The 19,242-nt window shown below is 40.5% G+C and overlaps 1 protein-coding gene across 23 annotated transcripts in view; it reads right to left on the reverse strand.

Moving 5' to 3' along the window:
• NCALD (neurocalcin delta) overlaps nucleotides 1-19,242 on the reverse strand; it is a 438,037-nt gene that overhangs the window by 405,766 nt on the left and 13,029 nt on the right. The window contains exon 1 of one of the 23 annotated variants that reach the window (XM_055348176.2): nucleotides 2,762-2,984. The exons of the other annotated variants lie outside the window; for them this stretch is intronic. The gene's annotated coding sequence lies outside the window, so the exon portion shown is untranslated. Of the gene's footprint in view, nucleotides 1-2,761; nucleotides 2,985-19,242 lie in introns of those variants that run through there. 23 annotated transcript variants of the gene reach the window in all.

Here is a 19,242-nt window from a genome sequence, read left to right on the forward strand (position 1 = left end):
CCCTCAGCTTTCCTTAAAGGTAAGTATGGTTGGTAAGATTAAAAAACAAATAAAGCAAAAACAGAAGGTAGGCTTTGGGTAAAGATCCTCAAGAGGATTGACTCAGCTGGGAGGGACGGCCCTTTGCCTCTTTCTTCTTTTCTCCATCTTTCTACCTGGAACATTGACTTGAGCTCCAAAAGCCATCTTGGACTATAAAGCTGTCTTAAGAACAAAAATATGCAGTAAAAATGGAACAGAAAACCACAAGTTTCCTGGGTCCCCAGTGACCAAAACATAGCCATACATTCCTTGGTCTTACTACCTGCCAGTATTTTTTCTAAGAGCAAATAAAACAAATCCTTGTGCTTTTGAGCCACTGAAGTCAGCTTTCCACCCTGCAATCAAACACAATTCCTAACTGATGTGACAGTTAATGAAAAGAAACAAACTCTGCCCTTAAATACCTTAATACCCTACAAATTCCTGAAGATAAGATAGATGAGCCCAGAGTGGCAAGAATTCATCAGGGTTAATCAATTCCAATCACATCCCTAAGGCAATTATTTATAAATGAGCCAGGGTATTTGATTATCTATAAAGTATCCAGTGATGGACATTTCACCACCCCCTTCATGATGAAAGGCATTTCCTATTGTATATCCAAAATTATCAATCACACTCCAAAAGGATCACTCTTCAAATACAAAACTTAGATGATGTTCAGACTGGCTAATAACCTTAATATTAGCCAGAGAGTTTTTACTTCTAAATTCTATTAAGAATACTATGAAATTTGCAACTTAATTTACACGAAATCAGCTCAATTTAAAAGGGAAGTAGGAAATAGCATTAAATGAGCACTTAGTCTGTACCAGGCACTGTATCAGATGCTTTGTATAAACCGTCTTACGTGAACCTCCCAATAGCTCTGTAAGGTAGATACTGTACTCATTTTATAAATAAGGAAACTGAGGACCAGAAAAGGGAAGTGATCTGCCTAAGGTATCTCAAACAAGTACTAAGGCTGGGATTTAAACACATCTGCCTCCACATCCTGTACTATTTCCACTACTCCATTCTGCTTCGAAGCCAGCGATTGCTAGTATCTTGAGTGTGTGGTTGAGATCTCACTAAGTCCTTTTAATGAGCAAATGCTCTTCTTCATGGGATTTACAGTAAGACATTCTTATGGGCTGAATTTTATCTTTGAAAGTCCTAACCTCTAGTACCTGTAAATGTGGCCCTATTTGGAAAGAAAGTCTTGATAGATGTAATCAATTAAGATGGGTTCATACTGGATTAGGGAAGTCTCTCATTCAATGATTGGTGTCCTTATAAAAGGGAAATCTGGACCCAGACATACAGAGATAAGAATGTCATAGGAAGATGGAGACAGAGATTGGAGTGATGTGTCCACACGACAGGGAACACAAAGGATTGCTGGGAACCACCAGAAGCTAGGGAGATGCAAGAGAAGAGTCTCCCCTAGAGCCATTGGAGGGAACAGGGCCCAGCTGGCATCTTGATTGCAGGCTTCTAACCTCCAGAGAACTGTAAGGGAATACAATTCTGTTGTTTTATGCCACTCAATTTGTTCTAATTTGTTGCAGTAGCCCTGGAAAACTAACAGAGAAGTTAGCTTGGACTTCAGCCTGCCTTGGCTTTAGCAATAACGTATGTTTTGTTGAGTATAAAGTGAGGCCCATGTCACATGATATGGGGGTGGTACTATGGTCAAATGGAGCTGGCAATGTGTCCAATACTTCCTCCTGCCCCATCCAGGAAGACACTGAGAAGGGTGCGAGAGATAGAGGGTGGCAGATGGAGTGAGGGAGGCAGGACCACATGCGGTGGGTGGCTTGTGCTAAAGAACTGAGCTGGGCCAGTGAGATGTGAATAAAGAACACGTGTTCTGATGGTGAGGCAGGAGCCCTCATTACTTGATCTAAAGAACTGAACACCTCATTTTTTTCCAATTGCCCAAAATGAGGCCATAAAAGGTAAACCAACTTGGACCTGTGTTTTGATTTTGAGCATCTGTTAGGCTCGGACCAGCTAAAACCCATTGACTAGGGACTGGCTCCAATTTTATATTTTATACAATGCCAAGGACATTGTTAGTGGGTTCATTAAAAGGTTTAGTTAACTGACGCAAATGCTTAGAAGCATTGGGGAGATAATTACTCAACATGTACACCCTGAAATGTATGAAATTATTAATAATACAAACCCAAGCCAAGACAGTATTCTTGTTAAAATGAAACTAAGTAGGAGATAATGGAAGTGAAAGGTATCTGAAGATGGTTTTTTCATTATTTGGCTTACCTCATGGTGGAAGCACCCATTTCAAAATAGTTTCTAAATGTATGTGTACAAACATTTCAAAGACAATAATTGTAACAATAGTTATAACATCCTGTTAGACTAGTCACCTTTCAACAAAGCCAGTAAGCCAAAATAAATAAATCTTGCCAAAGCTTCTCTCTTATCAAGGTGAACAACTCATTCCAGTTTACCTAGGAACATCCCAGGTTTAGCCCTAAAGGTCCTGCATCCCAGGAATCTCCCCAGGCCTGGGTAAACCTGAACATTTGTCCCCCTGCCTCTAATAATGAAGAGTATGGTCACATGAGCAGTCACTAAAGGGCAGGAAACTGATCCAAAGATCCAAAAGGTAAACTCAAAGAAGAATCTTATAGGGTAAATACTGGTCCAAGGGATGAGGCTAAAACAAGGCCAGCAGGCTGAAGAGCAAAGATCAGTTTTCAAGAGCACTCACACTGGCTTCTCACGACCACAGGGTTGGTTTCTTCTAAGGCCTCTCTCTTGACTGTAGGTGGCCTTCCTCTCCCTGTGTCTTCACGTTGTCTCCCCTGTGTGTATCTGTGTCCTAATCTCCTCTTCCGATATGGACACCAGTATTGGATTAGGGCCCACCAGGATTGAGGCAGGAAAATAGGGTCTGGAGGCAGGGAACCTAAGACCATTTCATGCTGACTTCCTAGAACTGAATTGAAAGGAAAATCCTAACTTTCCAGCCTAAGTAACAAAAGGACCAGAGACTACTCCCTTTGCAAACCCCCACCTTTTCTGCACAGCAGATGGGAAATTGAAAGTACCTCTGGTTGGTTGATTTTTGCAACCAATCGGACATTTGCATAGGAGTGTGACCTTTGGAACTTCACTTCAGCCTCTGTTTGGTTGCTTTCTGCAACCAATTAGACTGATGGCGGGCCACCACTTCATTTACATGAGGTGAGCACCAAGTGGTCAACGGGAAACCCCTAGAGGGTATTTGGACTCAGGAATATTCTGTATCCGGGCTCTTGAGCCCCTGTGCTGGGGCCCACTCCCACCCTGTAGAGTGTGCTTTTGTTTTCAATAAATCTCTGCTTTTGTCGTTTCATTCTTTCCCTGCTTTGTGCATTTTGTCCAATTATTTGTTCAAAATGCCAAGAACCTGGACACCCTCCACTGGTAACAAGACGAGCTCATTTTACCTTAATTACCTCTTTAAAGACCCTATCTTCAAATATAGTCACATTCTGAGGTACTGGGGGCCTAAGACTTCAACACAAGAATTTTAAGGGGAAAGATACTAAACATAGTGGATGACTTCTGGGAAATACAATTACAGCCCTGAAAACATGAGCATCACCAGAAGTCATGTATGTTAGAGGTTTAAGAAGACCACCAGTTCCCAGATAGCTTACCTACATTTCATAGTATTCATTTACCTAAGTCCCACAGCCTAAACATTTTTAAAAAGTGAGACTAACAGTTAGGAACCACAGAGGAACTAGCACAGGAGAAAAAAAAATAGTGAAAGACAATCAGTTCATTCATGGCATCTAACATTCACACTGCACTTGATAGTCTGTGAGCATTTCCCACCTATTATTTCATGCATCTGCACAACAAGCCTGTGAGCCAGGGTCCTTACTCACAACCAAAGTCCCCCACACCCAGTTCCAACCACGCGGGTGCTTAAGTGCATGGTGACCATATTATTTCTTGCTTTTGGCTTTGTGCTGTGTGGCTTGCTCTGTGGCTCATCATAAGATATTTATTCCAGATCCCTTCCCGGTGAGACATGTAGATGCTGTTTCATCAGAAGTTGCGTGGGTCATGAAGCCCAAGGCCAGCAGTTCTGGATGCCTCCATGAAGCTGGATATTGCTTACTTGTTAGCAGCCCTCTCTGGCAATCATCAATAACCTCTTTTCAAAAGTACCTCCTTATACAAGACTCTCATCAACTGATTTCATCATTTTTAGCACTGAAACCTTGGTCTTCCTGCTCTCTGCTCTGACAGCATCTGTCTGATAACCTGAGAAATCAGAGTTTCACCCCTGAAACTAAACAGGCCATTATTCCCTAATTTTAAATGATGACATGACAAGCCTTCACCCTATCTGTTTCTTATTTCCTTGAACTCTCCCACCCTCACCAGCAGCCAACACAAATCACAACGCAATGCAAAGGCCAGGCCACAGAACACGCTGTGAATCAGACAGTTTCAGAAGACGTCATTCACACAATGTGCACGGCACTTCCTGCACAGCCGTCTCTGTGCCCCTGCAAAGGGCATGTGGCATGAGGCAGTAAAATAAGTATAGTCTGTGTTTGGGTATGAAAGGTGGTAGGTGGGGCGTGAATACATCCAAGATATGCTTTAGGACTAAGTCAAAAGAGAACTGAGAGTGAGAAAGAAGATTGGGATGACCTCCAGTTGCCCATCCAGATCCCTGGAGACTGATCTTCATGTGCTAAATTATCTATGTCCCCTTACCCTCTGGCTTCTAGATGGGCTGGGGTAATGGGAAGGACTGCAGAGGGTGGAGGGTGGGATGAAAGAGCAGTTGGGGTATTTATCCTCCCCATTTCCTCCTCACCAGGCCCCAGTTTGACAATGGTGCATTCCTCTAACCCCAGGCTCAGCTCCTGCCAGTCTTCCCTCTCCAGCTAACCCTTTCTCAAGGAACTCTTCCTCCCCGGCCTCTTCTGGCCTGAGGATTCTAACAGCTTCCCAAGTTGCTGGCCCTGGGGGGCTTCATCATCCCTCACTGGTTTCCCTTAACCTTGCTGACCCCATAGAAATAATTCTTCAATTAAACTCTCTTCAATCACTCCTTATACATTCATTTAATCAGCAACCATAATTGAGCAACTTTGGTAGGCCTCGTGTCATTCACCCTAAAAGAAACAAGGATGAATAAAACTGGTCTTTCCCCTAAGAGAGTTTTGAAGCATCTTTTTTCTTGTTCGGACATCAGACCCTGCCCTCCCTATGAGGAGGGAGGGCACCAGACCCTGCCCTCCCAAACACTTGGAATTTAACCAGCCACTCCTCAGTTTCTTGTACCATGATGGCCACATGAACTAGGTTTGGCCAATTATGATACTCATCCCCTGCCACAGTGATTGGCTCAGGGATGAGCATGTAACCCAACACTGACTTCATCTCTCACTGGTAATTTTGTCAGAGCTACTACGGAAGCTTTTTTTCCTTTTTCTAAGCTTGTTAATTGTGAGGGTGTTGTGAACCTGGAGCTGTTGATGGCCATGTTGGCTTCCCTATTGGAGAGAACCAACTGAGAATTTGGTCAACACAGATGAAAGCAGAGATGGGAGGTAGAAAGTGTGAGAAAGACAGGTTCCTAACATTCTTTGTATACCTTGATCCAAATGGATCTGAATTCCATCTCTGGAATGTTCAGTTATCCAAGCTATTTTGTCTAAGCAATTTGAGTTAGATATCTGTCTCCTGCAAACAAAACAGTCCTGAGTAGTAAAAATGGCCTCCTTTACTAATCCATGCTACACCAATAGTCCAAGGCACCAAAGACTTGTCAAGGGAAAGAATTCCTTCACACAGTCACTAACAGTATCTTTAGAGAATGGGGAGCAGGTGGAAAAGAACATTCCAAAGTGCAACACACTTAGATGAGACAAGAATGTTAGATCTTAACTTTAGGGATTTCCCCTACATGTCTTGAAATTTAAATGTATTCATTTTAACATAAGTAAACAGGGAGAGCCAAGTCCTTATCAAGAGACAATATGCCCATATCAAGATACACAATTGATCCTTGAATCTTGATATCAAGATTTTGTTCCCACAATAATGAAGTTGAATTGCCACGTGCTTCTGTCAGATAATGACATTTAGGTTGATGTTGTCATTAATAAAAAAAAAAAATCAGAAATAGCAATCTCTCAGCCGGGCACCGTGGCTCACGCCTATAATCCCAGGATTTTCAGAGGCCAAGGTGGGTGCATAGCCTGAGGTCAGGAGTTTGAGACCAGCCTGGCCAACATGGTAAAATCCCATCTCTACTAAAATTACCCAAAAAAACCCTATCTCTACTAAAATTACCAAAAAAATTACCAAAGCAGTGCACACTTGTAATCCCAGCTACTCAGGGGGCTGAGACAGGAGAATCACTTGAACCCGGGAGACAGAGGTTGCAGTGAGCTGAGATTGCATCACTGCATTCCAGCCTGGACAACAGAGTGAGACAGAGCAAGACTCTGTCTCAAAAAAAAAAAAAAAAAAAAAAAGAAGAAGAAGAAGAAAAAGAAAAAGAAATAGCAGTCTCTGAAAACAAAGAGCAAAAACTTTGTTTTGTCCTTTCCATTTAATACTCACTGAAAAAAAAAATCACACTTTTTCTAGCTTAATGCAACATGAAAATTTGGAAATAAAACCTAAATTATTTTCATATTCCTCATTTATCAACACTTACAACTAAAGGCCTCTTTAGCATACATAGCACGCAAACCAAGATGAACAAGTTTTGTTCAGATCAAAACAATCAAATATATTGCAAATTTCTTCCTCAAATAGGAGCTTTTCATAACTAAACTCAAGGAGGAATAAATCACAAAATGTTATATCCAGATTCTTTTATTAATGTGACATTAAATCTTGAAAATCCTACAGCAACTACTTTTAACAATTTTAAAGAATCCAAGTCATTTTCATGAGATGTCTTTTTCAATGCTTCCTCAAAAGTTAATTATTTAAGCTGAAGTCCTGGAATGTTTAGGCTTTGGGGCACCACTGAGAGAAACAAAAGCTGGAGTTACAAGAGCAGAGCTGGGAAATTGTTGAGAAAATCGTCAAGAAACATAAATGCTTGAGGGACTCAGAGAGTTTACACACATGTTCACGGCAGCATTATTCACAACAGCCAATAGGTGGAAGGAACCCAAACGTTCATCAACAGATGAGTGGATAAACAAAACGTGGTATATACATACAGTGAGACATTATTCAACCTTAAAGAGAAAGGAAATTCTGACACATGCTACAACATGGGTGAACCTTGAGGACATTATGGTAAGTGAAATAAGCCAGTCATAGAAGGACAAATATTGTATGATTTCATTTATATGAGGTGCCTAGAGTAGTCAAATTCATAGAGCGGAATGGTGGTCGCCAGGGGCTGTGGGGAGGAGGAAGTGGGGAGTTGTTGTTTGATGGTAAGTTACAGAGTTTGAGTTGGGGAAGATGAAGAAGTTCTGGAGATGGATGGTGGTGATGGTTGCACAATAATGTGAATGTACTTAATGCCACTGAACTGTACATTTAAAAATGGTTAAAATGGTAAATTTTATGTTATGCATATTTTATACCACAACCAGCAACAAAACCCCTCAAAAATGCTTAAAGGAGCAGGCAGACATGTGGGCACGTGAAGCCAGTCAGGATGTGTGACAGACAGAAGGGTGAGGACCAGTGTGCACTCATCCTCTCTAAAGAGAACACGCATCACTCAGCTCTCCGATTGCTGTCAGGCAGGAACTGGACCCAGTATTATATGTGGATATTATGATTTTTCAGGAGAAGCCTGAAATCCGCATTTTTATAAAATGTCCTCTTTTTTTAAGTTAGCAACAAATTTTTAAAAGTTTTTAAAACACTGCAAGTCAAATAAAGGGTGTCTGCAGGCCTCTAGCGGACACCTGGTTTAGTGGTGAATTAGCAGCCCTCTATATACGAAGGCTGCACTGGATCCAGGGCAGAAAGCCGAGTCCTAACAGTATTAGCTTGTGCGGGCAATTATTTCCAGATTGTGTTGCTGGCCTATGCATTCACAAAGGAAGGCCTAGGAATATATCGCAACCATAACCTTATTCTCAGAAGCTTTGAACAAGTGGAAATGGGATGTTTTATGCGTGTGTTTTGTTTTCCTTTTGTGTGGCTAAAATGAGAGCCTTTGGAATTCTTGTATGTATAAGAACAGGCTGTTCATTTATTGACCAGTGTAACAGACTCCCACATTAGTCTCAGACTAGAAATGAATGCCCCTTTGAAGAAAGGGTAGAATAATAAAGATGTGAGCAGCATTTATCCAAATTACATGAAGGGCAACTTAGCAGTATTAACACCTCTCACTCTTACAAATGGGGCTGTGTGGGAGCCTGAATTTTAAAACAAAATCAATGTTTTAATTTTCTATCTTACGGAGTTGAAGCTGGGGGTGGGAGAATGACTTCTAAATAATAAAGCATCTTATAACAAACTAACATGAGTTGTTACTAAGTAAATGCAACTCTGAAACAGAACTCATAGCTCTTAAAACTCATCCTCTATTCTTCAAAATAATCAATTTTACTTGTAGTGTTTTTCTTATTATTGCTATACTGTAAATGAAGCACATAATGTCTCTTGAGTAAGAATGTGATGTAATTCATTGATTGCTAGGCAATAATATTCAATTCATTTTAACAAATGTATATTGAGCACCTTTTCAATGCTGAGAATTGTGATGGGCACAGCAGGTAATACAAAAAAAAATTGTGTCCATCCTCCTGTCACAATTAACGCTCCACCCAACAACACAGATCACATTTCAAATACGGCAACAAGGAAAGCAAACGTGAAGCAATTAGCGCAGAAACGAAGGCAGAAACTACCCTGTAGCTTCCCTTGAGTTCCACAGGGAGGAAACATTTTGTGCCCTAATACCCCTAACCCTTGCTGGGGGTCCCCTTGTTATGGCACATGCGTCAGAGCTGGCAGGGACACCAGAGGACATGGAGCAGTCTTCCGCCTTCAGATTTGGTATTTATTGCACAGATGAGGTATCTGAGGCTCAGTTAAGGGATTTTTCCAAAGGCACCTAGCAAGTGGAAAAAGGGAGCAGAACCCGGAGCCCAGCTTCCGAGGCATGACCCCCCAGCCCCGCTCCACTGCCCATTGCCTCAGCAGCAGCGAGTGTTCTTCCTCCACTGCCGAAGCACTTCCTGAGCTCCTCCTTCTGCACACCAGGCTCTGCCCAATCCCAGCGGATGTCTCGGATGCAGTTCGTTGCATTTATGAAAGTTTAATGGCAAGATCAAGGGAGAGGAGAGAGAGAGGGGTGGGTGAGCTCTCGGTTTCCAGCTGGGCCTCACAATTCTTGTTTCCCTCAGGGGTCACTACAGGTCCAAGGCCTGGTCCTCAGCTCTGCACATGCAGGAATTTGATTTTATCAGTTCACTCGGGGGTGATGAGACCCTAGGGGACCAACTCATGCCAACTAAATGCTCAAGACGCTGATTGATAAACCAGAAGGCCACTTTACTTGAGTATCCTGGGAAACATATTGTCGGGTGGATCCGGATATGCTTCTCTTGGGCTTTGAAGTCCTTTTGGGGAAACCAGATGAGTAAGGGGAGCCTCTTTGGAAAATACAGACTCAGAGGAAAGGAACCTTGGTGGACTCAGCTCCACGCCAACCTCCCAGCTGTCCCTGTGCCTTCCCTCCCCTCTACTGTACTTGCCAACGATTGCCACCTCTCTTCTCCCTAAACACACTCTACCCCTTTCTCTGCCTGTTCAAATCCTATTAATAAGTTAACACCTAGTGAGTGTTTGCGTACTACAGGATGGGCACAGTTCTAATAGTTTTATATAATTTCCCTAACACCCAATTCTCTCTTAAAAGAGAGAATAATGACAGTCCATACCGCACAGTGTTAGGAAAATTATATAAAACTATTAGAGATAAAGGCTCAGGAGGGTTAAGTAACTTGCCCATAGTGACGCAGCTAGCAAGACACCACCAGGATTCAAACCCAGGCAGTCAGACCCTAGAGCCCATGTTGGTTGTTTTTGTTTTCTTTTCTTCTCTTTTCTTTCTTTTTTTTGAGACATGGTCTCACTATGCCACTCAGCCTGGAGGGCGGTGGTGCAGTCACAGCTCACTGCAGCCTTGACCTCATGGACTCAAGCAATCCTACTGCCTCAGCCTCTAGAGTAGCTGGGAGGCACTCTGACCCCCTCAATGCCTATCTCACTGTTGTTTGCAATTGAAAAACCTCAAAACAGCATGCGAAGAAATAACAATTATTAAATATGAAAGTCAACAATACATGAAAATCAACAGAAGAGAAACATTTTGGCATATGAGGGGACTTTTTTAATCCCTTAAATACAAATTTTTAAATAAGTGAAAAGGCAACTGCCTGAAAAATTTGATGGGCAAAATAAGCTGATAATTTGTTCCAATGGACATCTGGGATCATTGTAGCAGGTGGAGTAAGCAAAGAGACATGGCAATTCTGTTAGTACAAAGTTATATCTACAAATACACACACGCATACGCATACAAACACATACACACAAACTGCTACTGAACATCTGAGGTCGCGTAGACTCAAACTATATCCGCACGCGTGAAGACTTGCTGGTTTAACCTCCACACAACTTCAAGTCCCTGATTATATACTTAGTTCCTGATTATATAGTTAAAAACCAAGCAATTATTTCCCAGTGAGTATTAAGATCATCGATATATAAACTGGAGATTTTAATCATTAGCTAAATAAACTGGGTTTTAAATCCTAGGCACTGTGAACGTTTACACAAAGCCTGTATGTAATTTACCAAAGTCATGTTAATGCCAGAACAGCTTAGATTTCAAATAGGGGGCACCTAGCAAGAGCCCTTCAAGTCTTATTCTTCTGCTTGGTCAAAAAGTAAAGACAAAACCATCCTGTGATTGGCTTTCTCAAAAAGTTGCAAATCCAATAACCATTTTCTTTGACTTAATATCATCATCTTTCAGAATTATAACCTAAAAAAACCACAGAGGATGTAGGCCTACCCCTGCACTTGGGATTTCCTAGGTCTTTAAATTTGTCACATAAGAATCAGCCTGTGGTCCAGTCTGCTTTTCCTGGGCCCCAAAACCTTTATTACAGCTGTCCAGTTATTTGTAATAGACCTGCAAATGTTCAATAGTGATGTGGGTTGTTTTTGCATGGACAGTATACCTTCCCATTTCTTGTGATACTAACATGTCAATTGTCACGGGAGACCACACTCCCCCATTCCCAGTCCATGTGCTTCAATGCATGTGTGGGCAGTGGAAGGAGATTTAACCCCTTCCCAGGGATGGACAATGACCCAGGCCTGACCAATCAGCTTGGCTGCCATGTTTGGTTGAACGATAGGCATGAAACCAATTCAGGGCAATGAGAATCAAACCTGGGAACTTTGCAGTAACTATGGGGAAAGAGAAGCTCTCTGCTGGGATTGTTCAGCGAACAGATAAGCCTGGAGCTTCTGATGGTATCTCAATATAATGTAGAGAGGACGTGCCTGAGGATAAAATCAATCCAGAGGAACACAGAGCCAAGAGATAGATTTCTGATAATATTGCTTGAGACCTGGATACGGGCAAGCCTTTGCCTTTACAATCACATGAATCAATTAATTTGATTTTTTTTCTAAGCCGCTTTGAATCAGGTTTCTATCATTTGTAACCTAAAGAGATACAGACTGTATAGCTATAGATACATACAGATTCTTTTAAGTTGAAACTTTGTAAAGATAACAAAAAATGTTTATCACAGTATAAAATGAGTTTGTACCAGAGATGTTAATTTCTTGCTATGAACCATTTCCCATTCCAGTGTGCACTACCTTTCCCACAATCCCCTGCTCAGGGAAATGGCCACCAATGAAACTAAGATAAACAGCAACACAAAGGCAAGTAATTATTTTGCTGCCCGGGCTCCAACAGCTTGTGTTGCCTTTCTCAGTGAGCTGGACTAATAGGAATCTCTTGCTTATAGATTTATGCCAGGAGATGCTAAGGGAAATTGAAGTCTCATGGTACAGACTTATGGGTTTGGTTGACCCTTCAGGGGCCATACATAAGATAAAGAAACAAGATAGGACAGAAGAAGAGGGGCTAATTGAGCAGAGACCACATGACCTCTGAGAAAGAAAATGGCTCCATTCCCGATTTTCCAGTCCCTTGTTTTGAACCCCATGAGGACCAGCTGTACTTTGATTCACTGTCATGGAATCTTTTCCAGGAACAGGTCTAGAATAGTGGTTAGAAATCATGGCTCCAGAGTGACCTGCTGGGTGCGACTCCTGACTCCCACTTCACACACACCTGCCTTAGAGAACATCCTCTATGCCTGCTCCTCCATAGTAAAATGGGAATAATAACACACTACCTCCCAGGACGGGCAAGAAGATTCCGTGAGATAATATACTCGGAACAGTGTCTGGCACATAGTGAGGTCTGAATCAATGAGAGTAGTAGTCATTGCTACAAGAACCCCTGTTACTCAAATTAGTTTGAGTGACATCCTAGTCCTTTACCACCAAGAGGGCACATCTAGAACAACAATTTTTTTTTTTGAGACGGAGTTTCACGCTGTCAACCAGGCTGGAGTGCAGTGGCGCAATCTTGGCTCAGTGCAACTTCTGCCTCCCAGGTTCAAGCAATTCTCCTGCCTCCGCCTCCCAAGTAGCTGGAATTACAGGTGTGCACCACCATGCCCGGCTAATTTTTTTGGTATTTTTAGTGGGGGGGGGTTTCACCATGTTGGCCAGGCTGGTCTCAAACTCCTGACCTCATGTGATCCTCCAGCCTCAGCCTCCCAAAGTGCTGGGATTATAGGCGTGAGCCACCACACCCGGCGAAACAACGATTTTCTAAATAGTTAAGTATAAATATATTTTTACACAGTACGTGTAAAACTATTAGCATATAGTATATATATACACACACACACACACACATATACTACAGCTGTGCGTAGCACAGGAAAGTGTCTCGGATTGTGGACACATTCCTGTTCTCATCCTTATCCTGCAGTGTGCCCTGATCTTCTAGGGTCCTGCACTGAACCTTCAGGGCTGGTTAATTTCATATACCAGGACTGACATGACAGCCTCTAAGACTTCTCTCTTTGTCTGCAACTGCTGAAAGCTTAGCCTCCTCTTAAATTGCAGTCTATAGCTCTAGCTATTTCTGCAGCTCCTTGTTCTTGTAGGGGAGGTGTGCTGTGTGTAATGCATGCACTCTGCAAAAAAATGCAGAGGCTGTGGAATTAGGAGAGTTTCTATAGACCATTCTGTCTTTCGGTATGTAGACAACAGCTAAGCCCAATCCATAAGCTTTCTTTCATTACTCAAACCACTCTCCTATGACACTTCCTGTGTCAAGTGGGCCCACCCCTTCTGAGGTTGGAAAGAAAATTCACCTGAGGCTGGAGGGTTTTGATTCTTCTACTGCTTTGTCCCCTTCTGTGAAAACCACATAAGTAAGTTCACAGACTTTGTCCCTTTCCAAGTAAGCACTATTTAATCATTCTGAACTGCTGATGTATGCTTTCCAGCCCTTAAAAAAAAAACTGATTTTACTAAAGAAAGATGATATAAATCAACTTTCAAAGAAACTTTTTAATTTAAAAAATTATTTATCCACAGCCTATATATGTGTGTACATATATATATATATATATATACATAGACATATTCTTCAAATCTGTTCCCCAAAATGCATTATGAATAAGAGGCACACGAGAGTCCTAAAAAGGAACAAATTTGGATTTCTTAAGTAAAAAAGTAAGAGTCTTTAACAATGGCCCTGATACATTTTGTTTTACATTCTTTTCTAAAAGGCAATAATCAAGGAATTAAATCTATATTGCTCAAGGCCTTTCCCCCACCCTTCTGGTAAAATCAAGGTATGAACTTTTTAGTATAATTGCTACTCTAAAAATCAGAGAACTAAAGCATTCTTACAGCTACAGAAGAGGGCTAAGGAAAGAAGGGCTGAGCTCATTCAGCACACTACCAAGTCCCAAGTAAAGGGACATTCTCATCTGGGAATAAGCCAATTTTTGACTTTAGAGACAGTCCCTTGAGTTACAAGCTGCTCGTGTGCTAAGTTTCTTTCTAACCTGAAATGTTTAGAATTTAGAATGTATTCTCCTCTAACAGCAACATTGTAAGCACTGACTTATGTCACCCTAAAGAAAGCGTTCCTGAGAAGTCACATAGTTTTGTCTTGAGGGTCCTGCCACAACTTGTGTCCTTCTTTTATGGAAATGCATTTAGAGTTCCAAATAAGACATAGCGTCTCAGTGCCTCTGACCCTACAGGACTGTCACCAGTGCCAAGACGCCAGTGGTGGCCAAGGCCTGTGTCCTTCCCCTCACCCCACCCACACTGAACTGCAGAGGGAAATCTCAACGGGCAAGAGTAGGGGCAGGAGGGGCCCTTCCTGCCCCTGCTCCTGGTCCCCACTTGGCCGCCAGCAGAGAAGGCAAAAAGCAGGAACTAGAGGCCAGCAAGGTACAGGATGGGGGAGGGAAGGAGACTTGGCTGAGACTTGGGCAGGCCAGCTCCCCCGCCTCAGCTGGGGACTGCCTGTGCTCTTAGCTTTCATTTCCACTGTGGGTTGCTAAGTGCTATACATAATGCAAAAGTAAATAGTTACACAGCGCAGTTTGGCATACACAAAAACACACATCAATCAGCCAAGGGGGGAAAAATACTCTCAAAGTTTCTCGGTTTATTTTTAGATCCTGGTTGACCAGTCGAGTAACCTAAACGCCCAAAGGAAGAGAAGTTGGGGCTGAAAAGTGTAGTTATTTAGAAACAGAGGACACTGACACTGAAGGTCTCTAAGACCATTTGAGCTTATAAAATATGCATCGGTCAAGTCCTCAGGTGTTTTAAATGCCTCACAGTAGTTCTCTGAATAGGAAACAGCACGCAATGCACTCGTGAGACTTGCTGGACAGAAAACATCCTCCGTCATTGCAATCAAGGCAGCCGAGTAGATGCAACACAGAATATTGATATCCTTTTGTAAAAGTCTAAGGACAATAGCAGGAGCTACAACAATACTAAAGTAATCAGTAAATTCTTCAAGCAGAGGAAAAGTGTTTTTTTCACCTTGTATTTCCCACATCTGACATAGTGCCTTGGACAGAGCAGGTTCACAATAAATGTTTGTTAAATAGGAATAATAATAATAATGCTCCTGGAAGAGCTCCCTTTTTAAGATTCTACTTATAGTGATCAAAGTAGCTAACCAAGATTAAAGTTTCAAACACAAATTTATCACTAAGAAAGGGAATCAGAAGGACGACCACAAAAACAGACAGAATTACATAATATAATGAACTATCGGATTGGAAAGCAGGAATAACCGTGCGTGAATCATTGAGATTGGCTCAGCCTCGTCACCTGTAAAATGAGATCGTATCTGTGGCCCTCCTACCTCACAGCAACGCAGGAGTGATGAAAATGTGAAATCGTTAGCAGAAGCACTCTGAGCTTCTCAGACCGCACACTCCCATGGCATCCTGATATTCAAGTTCAAGGCAAAGATCCGGGGCCTGAGAAATCAGGTTATTCTCAGTGTAACTACCTAATTCCAGGTAAATGCAAATTCTTCCCTCCCTTAGAAAAATATTCTCCTGATTATTTGGTTTATTAGCTATAAACCACTAGTTTATAGCTGAAAAAAAATGTACACATAAAAGGTATAACTTGCTTTATGGAAATAAAAGGTTTTTTTTTTTTAAGCCTAATTCTATAAAGGGTGATGGGACAATTCATCAGTAAGTTAAAGGAGAAAAGCAATCAGTTTGGCCCCTTATTTCCTCCTCATCCTACACAAAAATAAATTATAGTTGGATTAAATAATGATTTTTTTGAAAGTTAAGAATTTTTTAAAATCAGCAGACAGCAAAGCTGAGTAGCAAACCCTGTCAAAGTGCAGAGCAGGCTGTCCCATCAGTGGAATAAATTTCAGGGAAACATTTGCCCACTCGCCAATGTCAAACTGTCAAATGGGCAAGTGATATACTAATATTTGGGGAAATATTTGTAACAAATGTGCCAAAGACATTTTATTATGATAAAGATCTTATGTCCACAATATATATTTTAAGCAAAAAATAAAGCAAGTTACAGAATAATATGTATACTATGACTCATAATATCAAGCCCCCTTTGTATCTTTGAAATGAAGTGTATTTGTATGTACACATAAATACAAGATATTATAAAATAAAATAAAATATGCACAATATAGAAAATTAGAAAGAAGAAAGAATCACTCTTATTCCAAACATTCAAAGGCATCCTGGAGTATTTATTATCATTACTTAATATAGAGATTTTTTCTTAGTTATGTAGTCATATTTATCTATTTTTTAAATTATTTTTTCACTTAACCCTACGTCCCAAACATTTTATCTTTTATTCTGCAATCTTTGTAGACAATGTTTTATTGCGTATATAATATTTCATCTGAATTACACTCAGATCTTGTAAAGGTCTCCTTGTGGTGAAAGGTAGGGAAACACTCAGACCTTTAACACTGGCTCCCTGGAAGAGGAAACGAGCCATCAGAGCTTTTTCTTTGTGGATCTTTGTCCTGAATTGTTTCTCTTGTTATCACAACCATATATTACTTTTAAAATTTGAAGGAAAATTTTTTTCATTTTAACTGATATGAAAAACATCAAACGGTAAAGAACATGTAACTGAAAATTAGGAAGAGAAGAAATGCAACTAGTATATAATAATATAAAAAAGAAATGTTCAGCCTCACTAGTCATCAAAGAAATACAAATGAAAAGAAAGTATTTTGGATTGCTTAGGACAGTCCCTATTTCTGCCTGTCGTTTTGCTGTAATTATTAGAAAGCACTCCACTTTCACTCTCAAAACTGTCCTGATGTGAACAATAAATTATATAGTCACCCTAGATTTAGCCAAGAAATATTTCTTGGCCAGTTATGATGTGCTACCTACTAGGCTGGACACTTAGATTAGTTAGTGAAAGTATTTTGAAGTGATGATGGTCAATGCATGGTAAAAGAAGATGAAATCAACACAGTCTCACAACATGAATTGCTCTAACCCATTCGGAAAAGTAAATTGGCTTTTGCTAAAAATGTGTTAAGACTTTTTAAATGTTCAAACCTTCAATCTATTAAATTCACTAAAACTATATCCTAGGATATAATGTTAAAAGGAGAAAAAGGTTATCGTACAGAAATAATAATAGCAAAAAATGTATAATAAAATGTTGACCAAATGACCAAAAATTAGAATGACTAAGTAAACTGAGGTATAATCCATTCAATGAAATATTACATATGCAATAAAACATTGTCTACAAAGATTGCAGAATAAAAGATAAAATGTTTGGGACGTATGGTTAAATGAAAAAATAATTTAAAAAATAGATAAATATGACTACATAACTAAGAAAAAAACTCTATATTAAGTAATGATAATAAATACTCCAGGATGCCTTTGAATATTTGGAATAAGAGTGATTCTTTCTTCTTTCTAATTTTCTATATTGTGCATATTTTATTTTATTTTATAATATCTTACTTTGATAATTGTGAGGACAATGATACAGAGGGAACAGCACTAAAGGTCCAGGGAACATATTCTTTAAATGTCTTCCTGTTGCTTTCCCAAGAAACTTCAGAGGCTAGAATGGACTTCTGGTTCTCATTGCTTGTCCTTTGGCCTGGCATGGAAATGGTCATCAGGTCTTCCAAAGGGTGAGGCGGTGGGAACTCAACATCACTGACTTCCCACATCCCCAGCCTCCACTTCCAACAACTGAGAAAATTTAGATCATATGTCTAAAGAGACGTGTGTGTGTGTGTGTGTGTGTGTGGTGTGCACATGTGTGTCTGAGTGTTGCTTCCTCTCTCCTTCCCCTATCCTCAAGGGCAGCAAGACAAACTCCAGAGCAATGGTGCAGCAATCTGCCTTTAAAAATACAATAACAACGCAAAAGAGTGAGAGCCAAAGGAACCCCAGCCAGAGCAACACCCCAATATTAAAAAGTTTTAAATAACAACACGTTAAAGTCCATCTCTCCTCTCAAACTTGCCATATAATCCAAATTACTCATCTCGGATCTCTAACTGCAGTATTTAAGGCCCTATCTCAAATATTGGAATTAGGCTAACTATCTCCCCTCCAAGCACATGCAACAGTCAAATAAATGTTCAAAATCTCTTACATAACACTACAGTTATGTATCACACATAAATGATACATACATCTTCACAAAAATCTTTACGTAAAAATAGGGGAAGAAAAGACCCCAAATATTAACTCTGGCTGCCTTTGAACATTTGAATTATGGCTGATAACACTACAGTTATGTGCCTAAAACTGCTGGGGTAAATTAGAACTTTTTAATTTCAATATTACTATAAACACACCCAAGGATGTTCACCACTGAAAGAAATTCTTTGAAATGTTTATAAAAACAAAAACATTTTAGTAAAGAAAATAATCATCTCCCTAATTTATCTCTTTAGGAAATTCAAATATTTGTGATACCTTGTATGAGATTATTTTCTGAAAGGTAGAGTGCACCTGTACCTCTGATATTAAGAACAGCAGCATCAGCACTTCTATTGGTGAGATGCTGCATCTTCTCCTTGCATGTGTTATTCTACTTAACCCTCTCAACCTTCACAGTAACCCCACAAGGCAGGTACTATTATTGCTTCCGTTGTCACCTGAAGATACAAGCTCCAGGGGCCTCGCAGCTAATAAGTGGCAATACTAAGACCAAAACCGGATTAATCCAGCTCCAGAAGGGATGTACTTTTTCCACCAGAGAACAACAGATTGCCTCCACATTCTTTTTTTATACCAAAAATATCCCTTGCCTAAGCTTGTTTTAGACAAACTGTGATAAAAAAAAATTGTTATCAACTAACCAAACAAATTGGCTATCAATACACATTTAGCTATTGTGAATGAAGAAGATACTGAATGACTACATCAGTTTTCAAAAAAGTTATCCAGTCCCCAAATTATAACTACAGGAAGGAAGCTGCTATAGTTTAAATACGGTTGTTTGTCTCCACCAAATCTTATGTTGAAATCTGATCCCCATTGTTGGAGGTGGGACTTAATGGAAGGTGCTTGGGTCGTGGGGGTGGGTGCCTCATGAATA

The sequence above is a fragment of the Gorilla gorilla genome, chromosome 7 (genome assembly GCF_029281585.2).
Source record: "Gorilla gorilla gorilla isolate KB3781 chromosome 7, NHGRI_mGorGor1-v2.1_pri, whole genome shotgun sequence".
Classification (NCBI taxonomy): Eukaryota; Metazoa; Chordata; class Mammalia; order Primates; family Hominidae; genus Gorilla; species Gorilla gorilla.